This window comes from Chelonus insularis, unplaced genomic scaffold, assembly GCF_013357705.1.
Source record: "Chelonus insularis isolate UGA/USDA-ARS -01 unplaced genomic scaffold, ASM1335770v1 contig_93_pilon, whole genome shotgun sequence".
Lineage (NCBI taxonomy): Eukaryota > Metazoa > Arthropoda > Insecta > Hymenoptera > Braconidae > Chelonus > Chelonus insularis.
Genome location: NW_023276782.1, coordinates 897,456 through 916,300, shown reverse-complemented (window position 1 = coordinate 916,300; position 18,845 = coordinate 897,456). Strand labels below are relative to the sequence as shown.

Below are 18,845 nucleotides of genomic sequence, written 5' to 3'. Positions count from 1 at the left end.
AAAATCTACTCTTAAAATATAAATACGTATATAAATCATTCGTGTGGAAACTCTAATAAATATGTCTCAACGATTTAATAGGAAAAAATTTTAAAAACTTAGTGATAAATTAAAAATGTTTGAATGATTTATTTACTCTCTAGTTTGTTAACTATTTGTTTAAAGAAATTTTATTAGGTCTGCATTGAATAATATATTCTTCAATAATCGATAGAATCATAAACTATTTAGAAAAAACTGATACTCAGATAATTCTATTTAAAATAATCAAGCACAATAAAAATGTATTTTTTCAACGAATTACTTTTTGATTATTTCAAATTCCCCACCAGAACTAAATCTATAAAAATGTCTCTTTCAAAAAAAAAAATTCATTACAACTATTCAAAGTTTTGATTTCATTAATTCAAAAAAATATTACTTGTTCACTATAAATTTTGTTCTCATTGTAATATCAATACAAATATTTTTTAGTATTAATAAATGAAAAGCTCAAAAAAGCATATAATATCAATTTAACAGAAATATGTATAATATATATATGTATAATAAAAATAATTTTTTAGAATAATCTTATTTTACTCAACCATGCATGATATCGTGATAGATTTAAATTTAAATATTTTATTGAATTTATATTTTATTATCTGTTATCAAATTAAAATAAATGCATTCAATACTAAATAAATAATCTACGTTATTCAAAAAGTGTAGTTTACAATACTGATACTGATTTATTGAATTTTTTTTTTTAAATATTTTATTTTTTCAATCCTTTTAATAATAATTGTTTACCATGAATGATTTCTTATCAAACAAAATGATTTTATAAATAAAAATATTTTTACTCACCAAAATTAATTGAACATAATGTAGAATTGTTTATTCGATTGGTATGTAAATGAAGCACTAATTTCTACTGTCTACACTAAAGACTAAATATTATGAGTAAATACAAGCAAACTATCGAGAGCACGTGGTATTCGTCCGAGGGTAAAGTCTGTCTGATTCAAACACACCCTACTCGGTGGAGCGCGCTCGGCGCACTAGATAGTGGTGGTAAGACATCCTGAGTGGTGTGGCAGGTTGAGCAACCCCCTAAAGAGGGGATGCAAGCTGGGGATGGAGAGGGACAAGAAGAGAAAGAGTAGCGTGAACGAAAAATAAAAAAAAACACCAGAAGGATAAGAGCCATACGGAGCTGAGGGGATAGCGACGAATCTACGGCGCCGTGAAGCCGGATGTAAGTTGAAGAGAATTTTCGTTCATGTTCAGGCAATGAAAAAAAAAGAAACAATTACCCATGTGATGAAAAAATTAAACCACAGTGAGAAAACCGTTGCACTTGGCTTACATCATCCAGTTATATTTAATGAGAAGGGTTATTTTTTTTTTAAGTTAGTAAATTAATTGGGATAATTAATAATAATTTGGGATTTTTTAATTGTCACGTCATTTCACACTACACAGCCATGCGTTATTTATTTAAAATGTAAAATTATGAAATAGGTAATAATATGGAGTATTAATTATTTAATTTATTTTAAGAAATATTTTTTTACTATATTTAATTAATAAATATTGTATTTAACAATGCTTTAGAATTTTTTTAAATTAAATATTGATTTTATTTTAACCAATCAAAACGAATTTTTCATTTAAAAATGTAAAAAAAGGATGTTGATACTTGGTAGGAACAGCCAAAAATGTCCTTCAAGTGAAACTTGAGTTTAAATAATCAAATTATAAAGTTTAGAACAAAATTTTTTTTTTATAAAATATCACAAGTAAGTTGTTAAATATTTATCTTTATTATATTTCAAAGAATTTAAAATCTCGTGTTAATAATTAATTTTTGTATTATTTGAATTAAAATTTTGATTTATTATTAAATAAAATTTTGAATAGGCTCCCTAATACTTTTATTAAATATAAATAATCCTATTGATGTAATCCCATTGTATTTTATTTTTAAATTAAAGAATAATTTATTAATTATTTTAAATATATCATGCAACAATCTCTTACTCCATCCCAACTACCGCACTAGGTGTAGGCTAATAAAAGAAATAATTCATGACATCACAAAATTAAAAAAGACTACGGTTTGACCACAGTATTAACAAATTGGTGAGAAAAAAAAATTCGACATGAGTTAGCTGTTACTTTTTCCTAAGGTTTTCCTAACTAAACCTCAATCTAAAGCTTTTTTTCTCCATCTGTCAATTTCTTTGCTGATTTACAGAAAAATATAAAGCAGTGGTTTATCCTAGAATTTATATGATATGATTTTTGCATTTATAAGCTCAGGTAAGTAAATAAAAACAATGAAATGTTGATTATTGTTATAGCATTTGTCATTTAAATACGCTAAAAAGACGGTTGTAAATATTATCAAATACAGAATAAAAAATGTCAAGTGACATTTTTATTATTAAATAAAATATAATAGCAAAATCATTAAAATAATGATTATATTATCGTATTGAAATACAAACTTTCTTTATTATAAACTTGCTTTTCTCCCTCTTTTTTCATTTATAGCTGAATGAATAAAATATTAATTCAAAAGTTTTCCAACTTCCGAGAAAATAAATTTATTTAAGACGTTAAGTATTATTATCGAAGATTAAAAATAAATCTTAACAATGCAATAGTAGTCTTTGATATAATAGCGAAAAATAAATGTGAATCTTCCAACTTCAATTAAAGAAAAAATGAAGGAGTAAGTGTTATTATAATGGCTCGAACAATGATAAGATCTATGGATTATATAACTTTCAAGTTTATCTTTGATTTGAAGAAATTTACTCATCGGTCCCATCAGAGTTCTATTGATCTAATAAAAGAAACTTTATCTCAATGACTAAGATATCTTCTAATCGCCCATCCATTTGTAGATCAATTGAGTTTTGATAAATTTAGTAAATGGAAGGATAAGAATTGGGGTCCTACTTCAAATAAATTACCCAGCTTCTTTCCCCAGTTCTTACATGGAAAAAAGAGAACCATAAAATAGGATAGTGCTTAAAACACAACTATCTTGAGGTAGTAACTACCTTATTGCAAGTACAAGACACTGCCCTGGTACTCCAACAAGTCAAACCTTGTAGCAGGAATAAGACTATCCTGGAGCTGTAACAGGACTCGTCGTCTTGTTGAATTATAATGATATGTTAAGAACATTGCCATTGATTTTCATGTCTATTACTCGTTAAAAATGAAACAGTGAAAATCACTGGAAATCGTCAAGTGACAATTATTAATTGGAATGTCATTTTGAATGACATCCTGCTAACGAAGTCAGTTGGATTCTTCAACTCTTCATTATTCTATGGATTTAGAAATTGATCGTGGGGAATATTGGTTATTTTTACAACGTTGAGGATTTTTTTAGATTTAAAATGACATTTTAATTAGTAATCTTTGCTCTTCAATATATCTAAGGGAAAAAGTCCAATGGAGATTTAATATTTTTTTGAATTAATAAAATCGAAATTTTGAATAGTCACAATAAAATGTTTTTTTTTTTTTTTTTAAATTGACATGGTAACATTTTTATAAATTTAGTTCTGATAATTATTAGAACTAAATAATTAAAAAATAATTCATTGAAAAAAGACATTTTTCTGGTGCTCGATTATTTTGAGTAGAATAATCTGAGCATTGGTTTACTCCAGTGTTTTATTGAATTGATTATTTTTCTTCAAGATCCATGGTGTCTGATAAAGTAAGAATTATGCTTATGTTGCTTAACTCTACAATTCAGCCAATGATTTATGGTACAATGAATATTATTAAAAACAGTTTAGTCCTTCAATAAAATCATACATATTTTTTTCAGATTAAAAAAATCATGCATTGTTGCATAGGATTCATAATCTTGAACCACATACCAAAATCCTTTGTTTAAACAAAATTTCATGAAATTCAATAGAATATTCCATTAAAAATATTTCCAATTATTTTTATTAATTGAATTAACATTTCTTACTTGAAGTTGTTAATATTTAAAAGAAATACACAGGCATTATTTTCTTTTTTTTCGTACTTGTTATATTTTATTCATTGTAAATGCTATTGTATAAAAATTTTCCAGCATTCATTAACTTTTATTAATTAGACGAAATAAAAAAATTTAATTACATATCACTAAAATATAGTACATCACAAAAGCTGTATTTATAAGTTCATGTAATTAAAAAATGATGGTATTTTTAAATGTCAATAAAAAATTTAATATTAATTTTCGGATGCTGTGTAAACAAATATTCATATTAAAATAAAAATAGAAAATTCGTAAAATATGATTTCACTGATTCAACGGTATGTATTCAAATAATTATTATTATAATTTAATTTTCAAATACGCTTCAGTAATTTATATCTCCATCACTATTGTTTATTTTTAATTTATCGACAAGTAATTACACATTTGGAATAATAAATATTGTAAAAAATAACTTCGTAAAGGTATTACTGGGTTAATGAGAGTAATAAATGAAATAACATAATCATTCTCTCTAAAAAAATGAATGAAAAGATCTATAAAATGTTTAGCGAATGATATGAGAGAATTCTTAACTATTTTAAAATCGAATTAACATAAATTTTATGACATTAACTTGATTAACTTTAAATTAAAATAGCTATCAACTTAATTAGATAGTAAAATTAATTGAAATTGGTAGATAAAATAAAATGAAAATAAATCAAATAACTTTTATATCTACTAACATTCGAGTTATTACAGCTATTTATTAGGAAATATAAGAATTAATAACTACGGTAAATTATGAGACCAATAAAGTTGTATTTTGATTAAGAAATGTTTAAATTGGTCCATATTTGGCTTCAATGCTTTTATAAAAATTACTTCAATTTTAGTAAGTCTTCTCTACCATACGACATTCCATACAACACTAAAAATAACTTTCATTGCAAAGTTGAAACATTTAAAAAATTTTCTTCGTGAAGTTTCTCAATAAAAAGAATCGAATCAAAATTTTTCTTCTACTCTTTTTTTATTCTATTTATTGTAATGTAAAATAAACAACAGATTCTCCGTGACAACTCTTTGTCATTAAACTAAAAAGTTGAAACTGAAACCTGATATCACTAAAAATTTTCTTTCTATTAATATAATATTTCAGCTACAAAGTTTTGCCAATGATATTTTTTAAGCTATTTCGATTGGGATTAATTTTACCTTACTATTTTTTTTTACATTAGGATGAAAGGTTGTTAGAAAATCAAACGTATGTTTCAATAAAAAAAAAGAAACGAATTTCAAAGGGCCCTGGGTGTTTTTTTTCATATGGTCCGGAGCAATCGAAATACCTTAACAATAAATCCATTATTCTAGCGTACTTTCTCTACAATACAGCAAAATCATTTTTTAAAATATTAAACATACGAAAAAGATGGGAAATTTTTTGTATTAACTGAAAAGGTATAATTATTAATTTTTTAATATACTTGGACAAGATTTTTAGTCCATTTATTACTTATTTATTTCTCCTATTCGCTTCATTATTTAACGATTTTTTTCTTAGAAATATAAGCTTTCAAATTGTAACACATTTTTGTGATGCACTTATATTAATGATATTATTCTAATTGCACCAAAATAGTAACAAATATTCATTCAAGAGTCCCTCAAAAACTATAAATTATTTAATTTGTTAATAAAAAAAAGAGTATTCTTTTAAAACACTCCATTTGATACCCAATCTCCATATTTTATTCCTAAAAACCCCATAAATATTGTTTCCACAAAAATCCATGTAGACTTTAAACCAGAAACAAAAGAATTGAGCATATTGTATGCACAGCGTGTCAAATAAGATATTTATAAAAATTCTAATGCAGTAGAAGCATAAATTTTTCACCTTACGACAATTTAATATATTGTATATACAAGCCCTCACTTATTGTACGAGCTAGGGGGATTGCATTTGGAAAGCACCAGTTTATCCATGAAATAACCCCGGGAGATATCGAAATAAAGAAGTATTCTTTGAGATAAAATAGAACGAATAAACGAGAAATATAATGTGCTTAAAAGATTCGACGATCGAGATGCATCTGTAAAGAATAGCAATCGTCTTGGAGATCCTGGAAAAAAAAACTTTTTATACTGACGTTTTTCAGAAACAGTAAACTAAAATTATGTCACAACTATTTTAACTAAAAAAAAAAAAAATTATTTAAAACATTCATTTATTTAGAAAGTGTTTGGAACTGATTATAATATACTTTACAATTTACTTTAAGCCCGTGAGCTGCTCGTATCAACGTTAATTAGAGAAAGAAGCCACTGAGAACACAAGCAAACAAGCCAGAATAAGGGACTACAGAAAACGAAGTTTCAAATTACGCGATGAGAGGATGAGCTTTTGCTAAAAGTTTGTTACACATTTTGGTTTTCATGTATTTACTGATGTAACTTATTTACGTTTATATGTAACTTACTCTTGTCGTATTCTATGACTAGCCTTGCACACCAACGTAATGTGAGTTGTAATTTAGAGAGAAACGAGGCGTTTATTTGGTCGGTTAACAGTGTGATATTAAGTCCTACATCGTGTCCTCTACAACTTTTATACATACATGCCATAAAATACCCTTATTGAGTCGTTAAATAAACATACATTCTCGACTAATAACATTACTATGTTATAAAATTTACATTTAATGTAATAAATATTGTTTTTTGTTGTTTTAAGGTAATTTGGTATCGATAGGATCACAGTTGACAGCTTAATTGCTTGAGCTCTTGTGATGATTTTTATTTTATTTTACCGGAAGTTGATGGTTTGTTAACAATTGACACAGTCGATCCACAGTAGGGGAACACGGGGCAAGATGGTTTTTTGAATTTTGAAATGATTAATACACATAATAATGGCATTTGAGTAATAAACATATTTTCATAATTATTTTTCAGGCCCACAATACTCCTGATTTAAGCCCAAAAATATTTTTAAAACTTAAAAAAAAACTATAATAAAAAACTTATCATTGAATTAACTTCCATGTAACAAATTTACAGTTGTAATAATTTATTGTCATCATTGGTTTGAATTATGTTTACCAATATGTGGATGCCAAACAACCTTAATGTTTATGTTTTATTACAAGGAGAAGAATGAAAGATTTTATTAATGACACCATTTTTAACGAACAACTGTTGTTGTTCTGTAGGGAATTATATCTTTACATTTATTATTAACAAGGTTTTTCGATTCTGTGTTTGATTATTTGTCTGAAGACAAAAAAATTTTAAATAAACAAAAAAAAAAAAAGATCGCAGTCGTTAATTGATATTGATTTAAAAATTGGAAAACTCGTTACGAAATGTCTGGAAGCTTGTTTCTGTTCAAACAATAGATGTTTTTTCAAATTATCAGATGAATTTTTTTTCATCCTTCTATCAATTTCTGATACACAGGAAGAATATTGATTTTGCTTTTTTTAATTGTAAAATGAATTCTTTCAAGTATTTCTACACTTTTTTATGCAACACAACATAAAGCTATCGAAAATATTTTCATAATGAACATTAAATGAAAATAATAATAATCTTTTTATATTCATTCACCCAAAAATATTTAACTTAGTTTTTCTTTTATTTATTAAAATGCGAATATTCAGGCGTAATTTATCAGTTCTTCTTTTATTTTCGAGAAGACAAGATTTTTAGTGGCGAACACACAAATTTTAACGTTCTTTTTGTTCATGTAAGTGCTATGTTTTGAAATAGAATACATGGGTCTAATAATTTAACAACAAAATTAGAAATAATTTAAAAAAATCACAACTCCAGAAACCTTTTGGTAGAATCAAAATAATTCATAAAGGGTCATCCTTGTCATAAAAAATTGGGGTAATAAAATAAAAACTTCTTTATGCAGTTGTAATAAAATATTAATTAATTAATTAATTCCGGAAAAAAAATTTTTCTACGAATTTTCCAGACGTGCAAGCCATCGTATGAATATCCGAGTGCTCCATTATTCAAGGCAGGTTTGCATGACAATTACGCCTACGATTTTAGTATGAAACTCAGGCACCAAACGTGGTTGTACACTTTGTAAAAGGGCACTGGAATCTACGAATAAAAGTCTAGTTGCTATTTTCGCAAGCTCCAACTTCCAGCCCTTCGTTAACAACTTCAGAGAAATTTTTTTCCATTCCTTTCTTCCTTATTTTTGTCTCTCTCTCTTTTTTTTTCTAATTTTAGTGCATACCATTCTTTGCATTCTGGCCATTGTTTTTCATTCTTCATTCAACTTAGGTATCGAGTAATTCCCTTGAAAGTTGAACTGACGAAATGGCGTGATTGTACAATCGCCACTGCTTTCTTCTTTATCTTATTCTCCCTATCTGTGTTAAGAATCTGAATTCAAAGAAATAATATCTCATTGTCTTTGTATTACTTCTTTCAAATTGATGCAGAATATTTTTTCCCTTCGTAACAAGTGCATTCAAATAGTGCAGAATAATTTCGAGGGAAATGATCATAAATTGAATATGATAGAACACTTGTATTGATGTAAAATACTACCTTGAAATAAAATCCTTTGGTATTTTGTTCGATGAATATTAAATCGTTTTTTGTATAAGTAGTGGAGCTCGTTTGTCACTAGAAAATCTAAAAATAAAGGTTCTATATCATCGATTCTGGTGAGTATGTAATTTTTATTTTTAGTTTATTAATAATAAAAATTGACAAGAAAAGCTTTTTCAACATACTTCGAATAAAATACTATTGTTTTAAAATGATTATTTTTTTCGACTTCCAATTTTTTTTTTTCGCTATGAAAAAGATTTAAATTGAATAAACAAATTCCTGATGCGATTTTTTTATACAATAAAACGATAACTAATGCAATGACAATTAAGATATTAAGCTGTAATAGGTTTATTCAAAATCAATTATTTAGCTGATGAATTCAATAATTTTTTTTTTTTAAAAAAAAACTTTATAATCTTCTGAAGTTTTTTATTAGACTTTCAATCCATAAAAAAATTTTTTTTTTGTCTTTGAGCAAAAGTATGTCTGTATGTATGTCTATCAACATGTTATGTACATAGTCTATTTTTTCTGTACCAATTCTAGCGACAAAAAACATACCGACTTCATTGAAGGCCCAATCGAAGCATGTTTCTATCAATATAATCTGAAAAATATTATTGATTTTATTCCATCAATTTTTTTTTTAAATAAACAAGTAAAAACATATTGGAATCAAAATTTCATCGAAAACTGATTTATCTGATTTAGTTTGTTTCAATTAAAATTAACATTGGGAAATGTCAGTTATTTTTTAATAGCAAGCAATTGATTGTTTTTTGAAAAAACAAAAAAAATCGAATGATTTAAAAAATAATAAGTAGTAATAGACATATGCAATTAATTATCGGAGTAGTAATCAAATAAAATAAGGTATATTGACATTTATTTTCCTGTATAATAATTATTTTTATTTGTCACCGTCAGAAACAATTGAAAATCAAAACAATACTGTGTATTTTTAATGTCAATGAGCTCAATCGGATGTCTAATCAGCATAATTAATTTCGTCAAGCCTAATAGTAATTGTATTCACACTCTGAGAATGTCGCAATATAATTGTTAAATAAAACCAAGGTACGTTTCAGTATAATTCTTTACTCAGAAATGATTTGATTAATAAAAAATATAGTTAATAATTTTCTATGTCCACTACCTATTAGTTTAATTCACAACAGACAAGCTAACACAGTAGGGTGTTAAAATTAATTATGCAGACGAAGTCTCACCTATTCTATGGCTTTTTAATCTCCATTCTACTTTCGCATTTGACAAAAAAATTAATAAAATTCAAATGCCAACTATTTGTTGACTAAAAAAAATACTCTTGTGTCTCTAGAAGACACACAATCAAGAATCTTAAAAAAGGTCACTCCAACTATTTACATAAACAATTTAGAAACCAGTTGAAATTCGTTCGTAAAAAGTATTTCATATTGGAAGAATTCACCCGAATATTTTTTCATGTCAAATATATTTTTTCTTCCTTATTTTTCTATATGTAACAACACGACCGAAATCTCAGTGAGTCTCAGGGTTCATATGCAAATATTCAGTGCTTGCGTCTGTGAAATCTCACGTCGCAGTGCAAAAGAGGGTAAAAAAATGGAATAAAATCGGAAAAGAGTAGAGGGTTATATGGTGGAGGAACGCCCGTCGGGACCGTAAAGAACAAGTTGTGGATGAGAGAAGAAGTTGGGGAAAAGCAGAGTAGCATAGTAGGGAAGAACGAAGCGTGTTTGGCACTGCTAGCAAATACTCACCAGACAACCAAATGTGTTCCTGGCACAGAGGATTTTACATCGTCGATGAGAAGAGAGTGGAGAATTGGCAAGAGTCACATATGGGTTGAAAATAAGATGGTCATCCCACTTTTGTTTTTTCGCCATTCATGTTAGTACTTTTGTTTCTAATAATTCAATTAATAAAATAACTTACAAATGCTACAAAAAATTTCTACACATTTTCACTTCGATGTAAAATCAACACTTTATACGATTGCTTTTTTGCCAACCTCCTCCGGACGTACGAGATTATTTGAAAATATTTATTGAAGATAAAATTCATTTTCAGCCAACTCAATTTAATCCTCCTACTAATTTCTTATATTCTTCTCTACGAGCTTTTTTCATTAAGTTAGTTAAAGTAAAAACTTATTTATTTCCTTTGAATAGCTGTAATAAATATATGAAATATTGTATAGATCCTTTTATAAAGACAAAAAATAAAAACTCTAAGTTAGAAATAGCTTCTCTTTTTCTCCAAATGATTCATTTGATTTATTTAACGTTTTTGTCTTTTAATAAAATATTTTCTCTTAACTTTTTAAAAGTATAATAAATTCAACAATGGTCAACAATTATTAAGATAATTATTTCAATCTTAAATTATAATGATAAAAGTGTTAAAAACATTATTATTCAAATCCTCCGAACTTTGAATAATTATAGAAAAATATATTAACAGTTCTGATTGTTACAAAAAATTATATACATTGAAAAAAATTAACAGTTGTAGGAACAATACAGTACCCCTTTAGATTAACTACCATATTAGATATTGCTAATCAAATGACATTGATATCATAATTTTATAGGTAGAGATGAGATTATAAGCATGTAACGTCACTAGTCATCATCAACGATGTAGATAGCTATTATAGATACCCAGTATTGCTTTAACAGCGATTTATCTGTAAAGATACTTTAGGGAGTTTCTATAACTACAAATTTTTTTCAGTGTATAAATATAAAAATAAAGTTTGGCCCAGAAGCTCAGGTAAGTTTTCAATCGTAGTATTTTTTTCTTTATACTTCTAAATATCTCTGGAATGTTCACCTGGAATTTCAAGTCGGTCTAAAGCTCAAACTATTTGGATTGATTATTTTTAAATAATTAACAAATAGCTACCTTATATGATTGATATTTAACAACATTATCGAATGGTTAATTTGTTTTTACTCCAAAACTCTTTTGTCTTATTTTCTTTCTTTTTTTAAAACGATTGTAACTTCAGGTTCCTAACAAAATCAATCTCCAAAATGGAGTTATCTTGAAAATAATTAAAACCCAGTTCAAGTTGTCAACATTAATCGACTAAAATTCTGAGATATACACAAACTAATATCCAAACTCAAGAGACATAAGATTAGATCAATTTTAATTGATTAAATTAGATTTTGAGTGTCTTTAAAGTAATACTACTGTTCATGACGTATTTCCAATTAACAAAACAAACTACGATAAAGTTTGTTACTAATTTGGAACTTTGTATTTGAGGATACTGCTACCGATATATAAACCGATGAACAGTACGCGATGGTGCTATTGTACTTCATCTTAAACGAAATCTCATCGTAGAAACTGAGCCGCAAGGATCACGTCGAACTCTCTACGCCACCACAACCATAGAGAGATTAATGAGAAGCCACCAAGTTCTCAACCTTCCTACTTGCAAGGATTTACTATACTATGTCTATTTTCTCATGTTTCTCCACTAAGAAACTTTGCAAGCTCAAAAATTCTACCAAAGTCAACACTCAGAATCGATCTTAACTTCTCGATAAAGATAATAATAAAAAAAAAAAAAAAAACTTCTAGTATAACGAACCCATTTCATTTTCGCTGTAATTACAGAACAGTTCTAATTAAAATAGAAAAGTTTTTTTTTTTTTCTTTTTTATTTGGTAAAGATAACTTTTTTTATGTTAATGCTTGGTTCATTTGATAAATCAGTTGGTAGATAGAAGCAAATTTTTTTCCTACATTTTTTATGCAGCCTCAATATTTATTTTTACTGAGATTTTTAATTAAAGCTTTGATTGAAACGATGGATAATTAATTTTTAATATGGATTCTCATTTATGAAATTACCAATTTTGTAGAAATAATTTACTAAAATATTAATTTTTATATAAACATTAATAATTGACTGTTTAAATGTAAGTAGATTATTACTTTAAATTTATTATGACGAATTATTTATGCTAAAATGTTTAAATAAAAAAAAATGGTCCGAAGAAGTTTTAGAAGGACGTAAAAAAATATAAATTCACTGTTATGAATAATTTATGACATATAATAAAATAAGTGTCTTCAGCATTCAAATAAATTTAGCCCTTCTTTTTATAAATATATATATATACATATTTTTCTCAGCATCAAAAAAATGATGAACTACTATAAAATTTGTCAGATTAAAAATAAAAAAATGTAATTCTATCGAATTTACTGTGTAATTTCTTAAAAATTTATTGTATTTTTTGATATCTTTTAAAAAAAAATTTATAGCATAAAAATGTGATTCCTTATTTATATTATCTCACGAACTCGTTTTCTTCATGTACTTAAAAATTTTTTATGACTTTATTACATTTCATAGTGCACGTGAGATGTTAGAATGCGACATACATAAGAGTCCCCTGCTGTTTACTTTACTCGAACAAAGTATAAAATTTAATATTTTTAATTTTTTTTATATAACCCTTAGGATAGATTTTTTTTCGTTAATTTTATAACTTTTATCTCTACAGGAATACAATCCCACATTTATGTAATTTTAAATCCTCGCTAACTACAAATATTGTCTCTAATAAAAATGAAAAAATGAAATAACGTAATTCTTCTTTCAAATCTACAATAAAAACATTGAAAGATTAACGCGGAAATTCTTGGCACACACAATAAAAACCTCTATTTAACAAAAAAAGTAGTATTACTTGATTTTAGTCGGACAAACCACATATATTTGTGTTTTGGGGTAATAATTAATATTGAGAAAAAATAATTTTACTGCAATTTTATTAATTATATGAAGCTTGAAAAATAATTCAAGATGCTAGTAGTTTTTTTTTATAATAATATCATCATTTAACTATAAAGTGTGATAAAAAAGGAAATCAGTTTCAAAAATTTGAGGATAACAGGTACTCAAGAAGACTTGAGAAGGAGAACTAAATGGTTGAAAAAGGTAGTTTAGAAAAGAGGCAATGACGACAAAGTGATGATTGTTCCACATACTGAAGAGGCTATGCCCGGCACTTCCAGCAGTGACATCTTCAGAAGCTCGTTTCCTGGCTAACAAATAGAGTCTAAAATCCTTTTTTTATTTGTTTTTTTCTAATTAACGTTAACAAGACAATTAGAATGTCTATGAGTATTTCGATTTCTTTAAATAACTATTATATATATTTTAATAATAAAAACCTTGAATAAAATATATTTTACATATGGTAAATTTTCTAAAACTTCAGATAACCTACAATAATATCAATTTAAATTTGCAAAGAATTTTTGTTTAAAAATTATTATCTATAAAGTTTATAAATCAATTCATTCATTGACAGCTTTTTTCTAAAGTAAACAATTCATAAGCTTGATAAGCTGTAAACATGTTTGATCCTACAAATTCACATCAGCAACTTTCAATTTTATTTTATTAATAATTTCAAATATTTTTTCAGTGCACTTTTTTTTATAAAAAAGAAATATCATTGTTGAAAAACCAAACTAAGTATTCATTTTAGTAATAATATTATTCAAATAAAAATTTTTCTTAATAAAATAAAGAAAAATAAATCATATAAAAAATCCTAATTGTTTTTTTTACTAAAAAAGGAAAAATAACCGTTATAAATTACATGATTTGATTGGACTTACAAATTACGAAGCATCGGCTTGATGATTCCAGACATATTATCGAGAATATTCGATTACTATAGGGTAGTGTCTTGACATTTGACACACGTGACTTGGGGGCTTTCAGTATCACTAATGCTCATCAGTTGATTACCCGTAGTTACGTCGTTACGGATGTTGAAATAGCAACCACTTAGTTTGCCGACACGATAGTATCTATTCGGAAATAATACGAGATCCCTTGACAATTTAACTCGTTAAATTCCATCAGGCTCTGATGTCTCTATGTATCACTGGTCAATAAATTTTCACTTTAGTTTGTCTCACTTCCTCTATATTTCTCTCTAATAATCAATGTTCCTTATTAAAGCATCACATTAACCACATCGTCACTTAGTAACAATAAAAATCTCATTATTTATTGTTCAAATTATTCTCCATGATTTATTACATTAATCAACTGATAAAATTCTATTAAAAGATATATCTAACGAAATAAAATTATTTTATTCCCAAAAAAGAAAAAAAGAAAAAAGGAATTCATCAGACCAGTATATGCTTAGCTGCTGCGCCACTTAAGTAGATAAGCCCCGTTTGGACAGACACATGTCTGACTCACTTAGCAGAGTAGAGACGGAGACACGTAAAATTCTAATGCCTAAGTGATATTAAAGGACGTAATATATTCGTCCTAGAGTTCGATAAAAAGAATAAAAACTGATATTGAATTGATAGCAAAGCTTTACCATATACAAAGATCATTTTACGCTATGATCTATATTTCAAAGTACTACCTATTCACAAAATTTTTCAACCTTTGTAATTTATTTCCATGGAGCTTTGAAGGTATTGAACTTGATTGTACTTTATGAGTTTTTCATCGAACTTAATTAAAAAACGGAATTTTCTTGCTTTCAATTAATTTCAGAATTAAATTGATATAGCAGAGACTTTTGAAATGATTTGTAAAGAAATAGTTACAAAGTTAAAAATATTAAGTTTGTTAATATTTTCGAAGAATCAATTTATGAGATAGGTTTTTACTTCAAGTAGAAAACTGAAGGAAAAAAAAAGATAAATATTGATATTTCATTTATGAAGATTTTTAACATCTCAGATATTCAATTATTGGCTCTATTTGTTTTTTTATAATCATGTCTCTTATAAGAACCAAAATATTAAAATCTCTGATAAATGGAATGTTAATATTTACATCATAATAATTTCTGCTTTGATCTTCTTTTTTTTTTCATTGATTTCAATTTTTCATCAAGATATTAATTCAAGTATCGACAAAGCATTAAAAAGTAATTTTCAAGTTATAATTAATGCATACAGTATTCACCATGATAGTAATTACATTTTAAAACAACTTTTTGAAAAATCTAAATCATTAAATCTGCCAGTTGATGTTGTTGAACTCAAACTTGGTACGAAAATATCATAAACAACCATCAATTATCAAACTTTTAAAAACCATTCCTACCACTGTATCACGAGAAATTAATTTTTAGATATAAAGCCATGTCCAGCATTACATTATCCTAGAATATTCAATAAATAAAAATTTGATCCATGAAAAATCAATTGATGGAATTGAATATCAATCACAATTCAATCTTTAAATACCAACGAAACTAGAACTCGTTAAATATACAACTCTTTAAATGCTTTAAAGTCCAACAATTTAAAAAAAAAAAATACTCAACATTCTTCTGTATGCAGATATTTGCGAAGCTCTTTAAAAATAGAAACCTTAAAGCGGATAAAATTTTTTATTCAAAAGTTATATTCCTATTCTAAGTGGTTAAAATGTACCTTCTAGAGTTAGCTCAGTCATTAAGTGAAGCCATTGTTTAGTGTTTAATTTTTTAAGTACGTCAAGTTGAAGGTAAATAGGAATACGAAATATTTGAAGTAAACACAGCCTTGACATCTCTAGAGGTGTTTTGGATAGAGGAAAGTGCCTCTTGTATCACTCAGACATACTCCCTTATTCTAGCAAATATACACAACTGTATGCTTGGATATGCATTTAAATTCAAACGAGAGTATTTCGAAGCTGTTAATTGAGTTTATGATTTATTGCAGTGAGCGAAATCCGAATGGTCATGTTACTGTTCCAAGCTATGTTCGGATGTTTGAATTTATTTCTCCAACAAAGCTGTTATTCTAGAAAGAGTAGAATATCACAGGGTGCCCAGGGAAATCCTCTGAACAGAATATAGATGGAGAGAGGCGGATGCTGTTATCCTACCTGCAGCTGCTATAGTGTGACTGGCGTCAGCTTGCTCAGACGTTACCTCATTTAAGGGCGTTCGTATCTTGAAATCATACAGATACTGTCATTCTCATGCTTCAAAGGCTCGAGGATCTTTTGAAAATATTTATCAATGCAAACATTCTACCCGTTGGGAAACAATTCGTCCTGAGAAGATCTTTGTGTTTGTTATGGAAGAAGTATCATTTATTTATGATAAAATACTTGGATTCTGTTTCCTACATATTTTATTATTATGATGTCGCTGTAACATTTTGTAAAAAAAAAAATGGATCCAGGCACACTTTGTGCTTTGACGACGAACTTTACATTTATTTGTAAATTTGTTTTTTTTTATAAAAAATTGCTAGTGTTATAAATAATATAAAATTGTTTATTCACATAAAATTAGTTATAATAATAATTTATTAATATTTATCGAATAGAATCATAGTCAAAATAATTGACTAAATTTCAAATATCTTCTTTACTTAACTTATTTTACAGTCTTTTTATTATAAATAAAAAACTACTGGACTGAATCTGGTTAAAGTCCTTTCCAATCATCTTCATTAAATTATCTTTCAAATGAAATTTGTTCGGAATCAATTTCTTCAGTGGTTCTCGAGATATCGAAAAACGTGGCATATGTACGTACATACACAAATTTTTAAACCCTCTAATGTGCTTTAAGATGTCTTAAAATGTAAAGATATAAAAAAATTACGAATATTAAAAATCGACCCCATTATAATAACTTAATGGGAAAGTTGATATTCATTTTAACGATCAATTTGCTGCTTCAGGGGGAATTTTTTAAAAAATATTTCAATAAAATTTCAACACCTTGACACGTTCACTGGTATGCAGTTGATATTTAATTGGTTCTTTATTGAAATAAAAATATTTTAATATTGAATGAATTTTATTACTCTTGTGGAAGTACTCGAAGTTTCCTTTCCAATGATATTTTATTAAGATAGAAAAATACCTTGTAAAAGTAAAAGAACTGATTTTTCATCATAAAAAATTTTCTCTGAGCATAAAATAAATCCTTTATTCTGATGAAAAATAATCAGAGCATCACAGTAAATCCCAATAAAATTGATATTGAACTAATAATCTATTATCAGAAGTGTGATTTTCACTAAATCCTAAACATAATATTTTCTTTAATTTCGAATAAATTAATATATAAAAATATATATTGTGATCATGAAAGAAAATTAATATTAATAAAAATTGCACATAAAGCAATATATATTTCATTGAAAAAAATTATTGGCAGTTAGAGAGGTTTAATTCACCGTAACAAAGGAAACGGAGCATGGCATATTTGGAATGATATTGATAGTTTGGAATATCGTATTCACTATCACTATATCTATAACATTGATTCCACTTAATTCTAAACTTCATCAACTAATAGAGTTAGCAACTCTCCAGACAATGACAACTGTCAATCAGATCCTATTTCAATGATTCAGATTTGAACTGTACTGTCTAATTATGACTACTTGGATATCAAATATTATGTCAAATTATCTGAATAATTTTACTGATTATTTAGAAAGTGTTAAATGAAGGTCTTCAGTATTTTCTTCATCTTCAGCTAATAACTTTTATTACTGTTGTAGCAAACGTTAATCCAAATATGCTTTTACTTCTTCTATTGAATCCATACTTAAATTACTTTTTTCATTTATTTTATTTTATTTTTTTTTTTTGCTCTTTCTTACTTTCACACCATCTTTTAAAGACCATTTTATTGCTTCAAATAACGTTTCCAAGTCTCAAGAATTACCACTCAGCCAGTTCTAACACTTTTCTACAATTACAACCTTGTCATCAAATGGCTAAATGATTTTTGGTGCTCTCGAGTGTGACGTGTTAATGATTCTAATTTAGTGAAATGTATGTATCATTATGGCCAATTTTCATTCCGTTAAGTAGGATGAAAAATTATGCAGTGGTACTTAAGGTATGCACATCAGTTAAATAGAAAATAATTGCTAGAAATTCTATCATCAAAATGATATTCAACATTTTTATTAGATAAAAAAAAATGATTGTTAAAAAATAAAATAATTAAAATATCGTCAAATAATTTGATAAAAGTTTTTTTTTATATTTGCTTCATTTTTTTTTTATTTATTTATGATATGTGTCATATTTCTACAAACTTTTTTTTATATACCTAGATAAATTTTTTTATTCGTTCAACCTTTTTTTTTTAGATACTTTTTTCTATGTACGATGATCTACTTTCTATAAAATCTCAATATATTTTTTTTCTAAAACTCATACGCAAAGTTTTCTTTATAACTTGGCATATATATATTTATCCCCATGAGTATACTGTCAATTTAT

At 26.6% G+C, this 18,845-nt stretch overlaps 1 protein-coding gene across 1 annotated transcript in view; it reads right to left on the bottom strand.

Moving 5' to 3' along the window:
- The window catches only part of LOC118072453 (disintegrin and metalloproteinase domain-containing protein 10-like), a 36,243-nt gene extending 35,215 nt beyond the window's left edge, over window positions 1–1,028 (bottom strand). Inside the window, exon 1 of the mRNA XM_035092341.1 lies at window positions 853–1,028. The gene's annotated coding sequence lies outside the window, so the exon portion shown is untranslated. The remainder of the gene's footprint in view (window positions 1–852) is intronic.
- Between the last annotated feature and the right edge of the window lie 17,817 nt (window positions 1,029–18,845).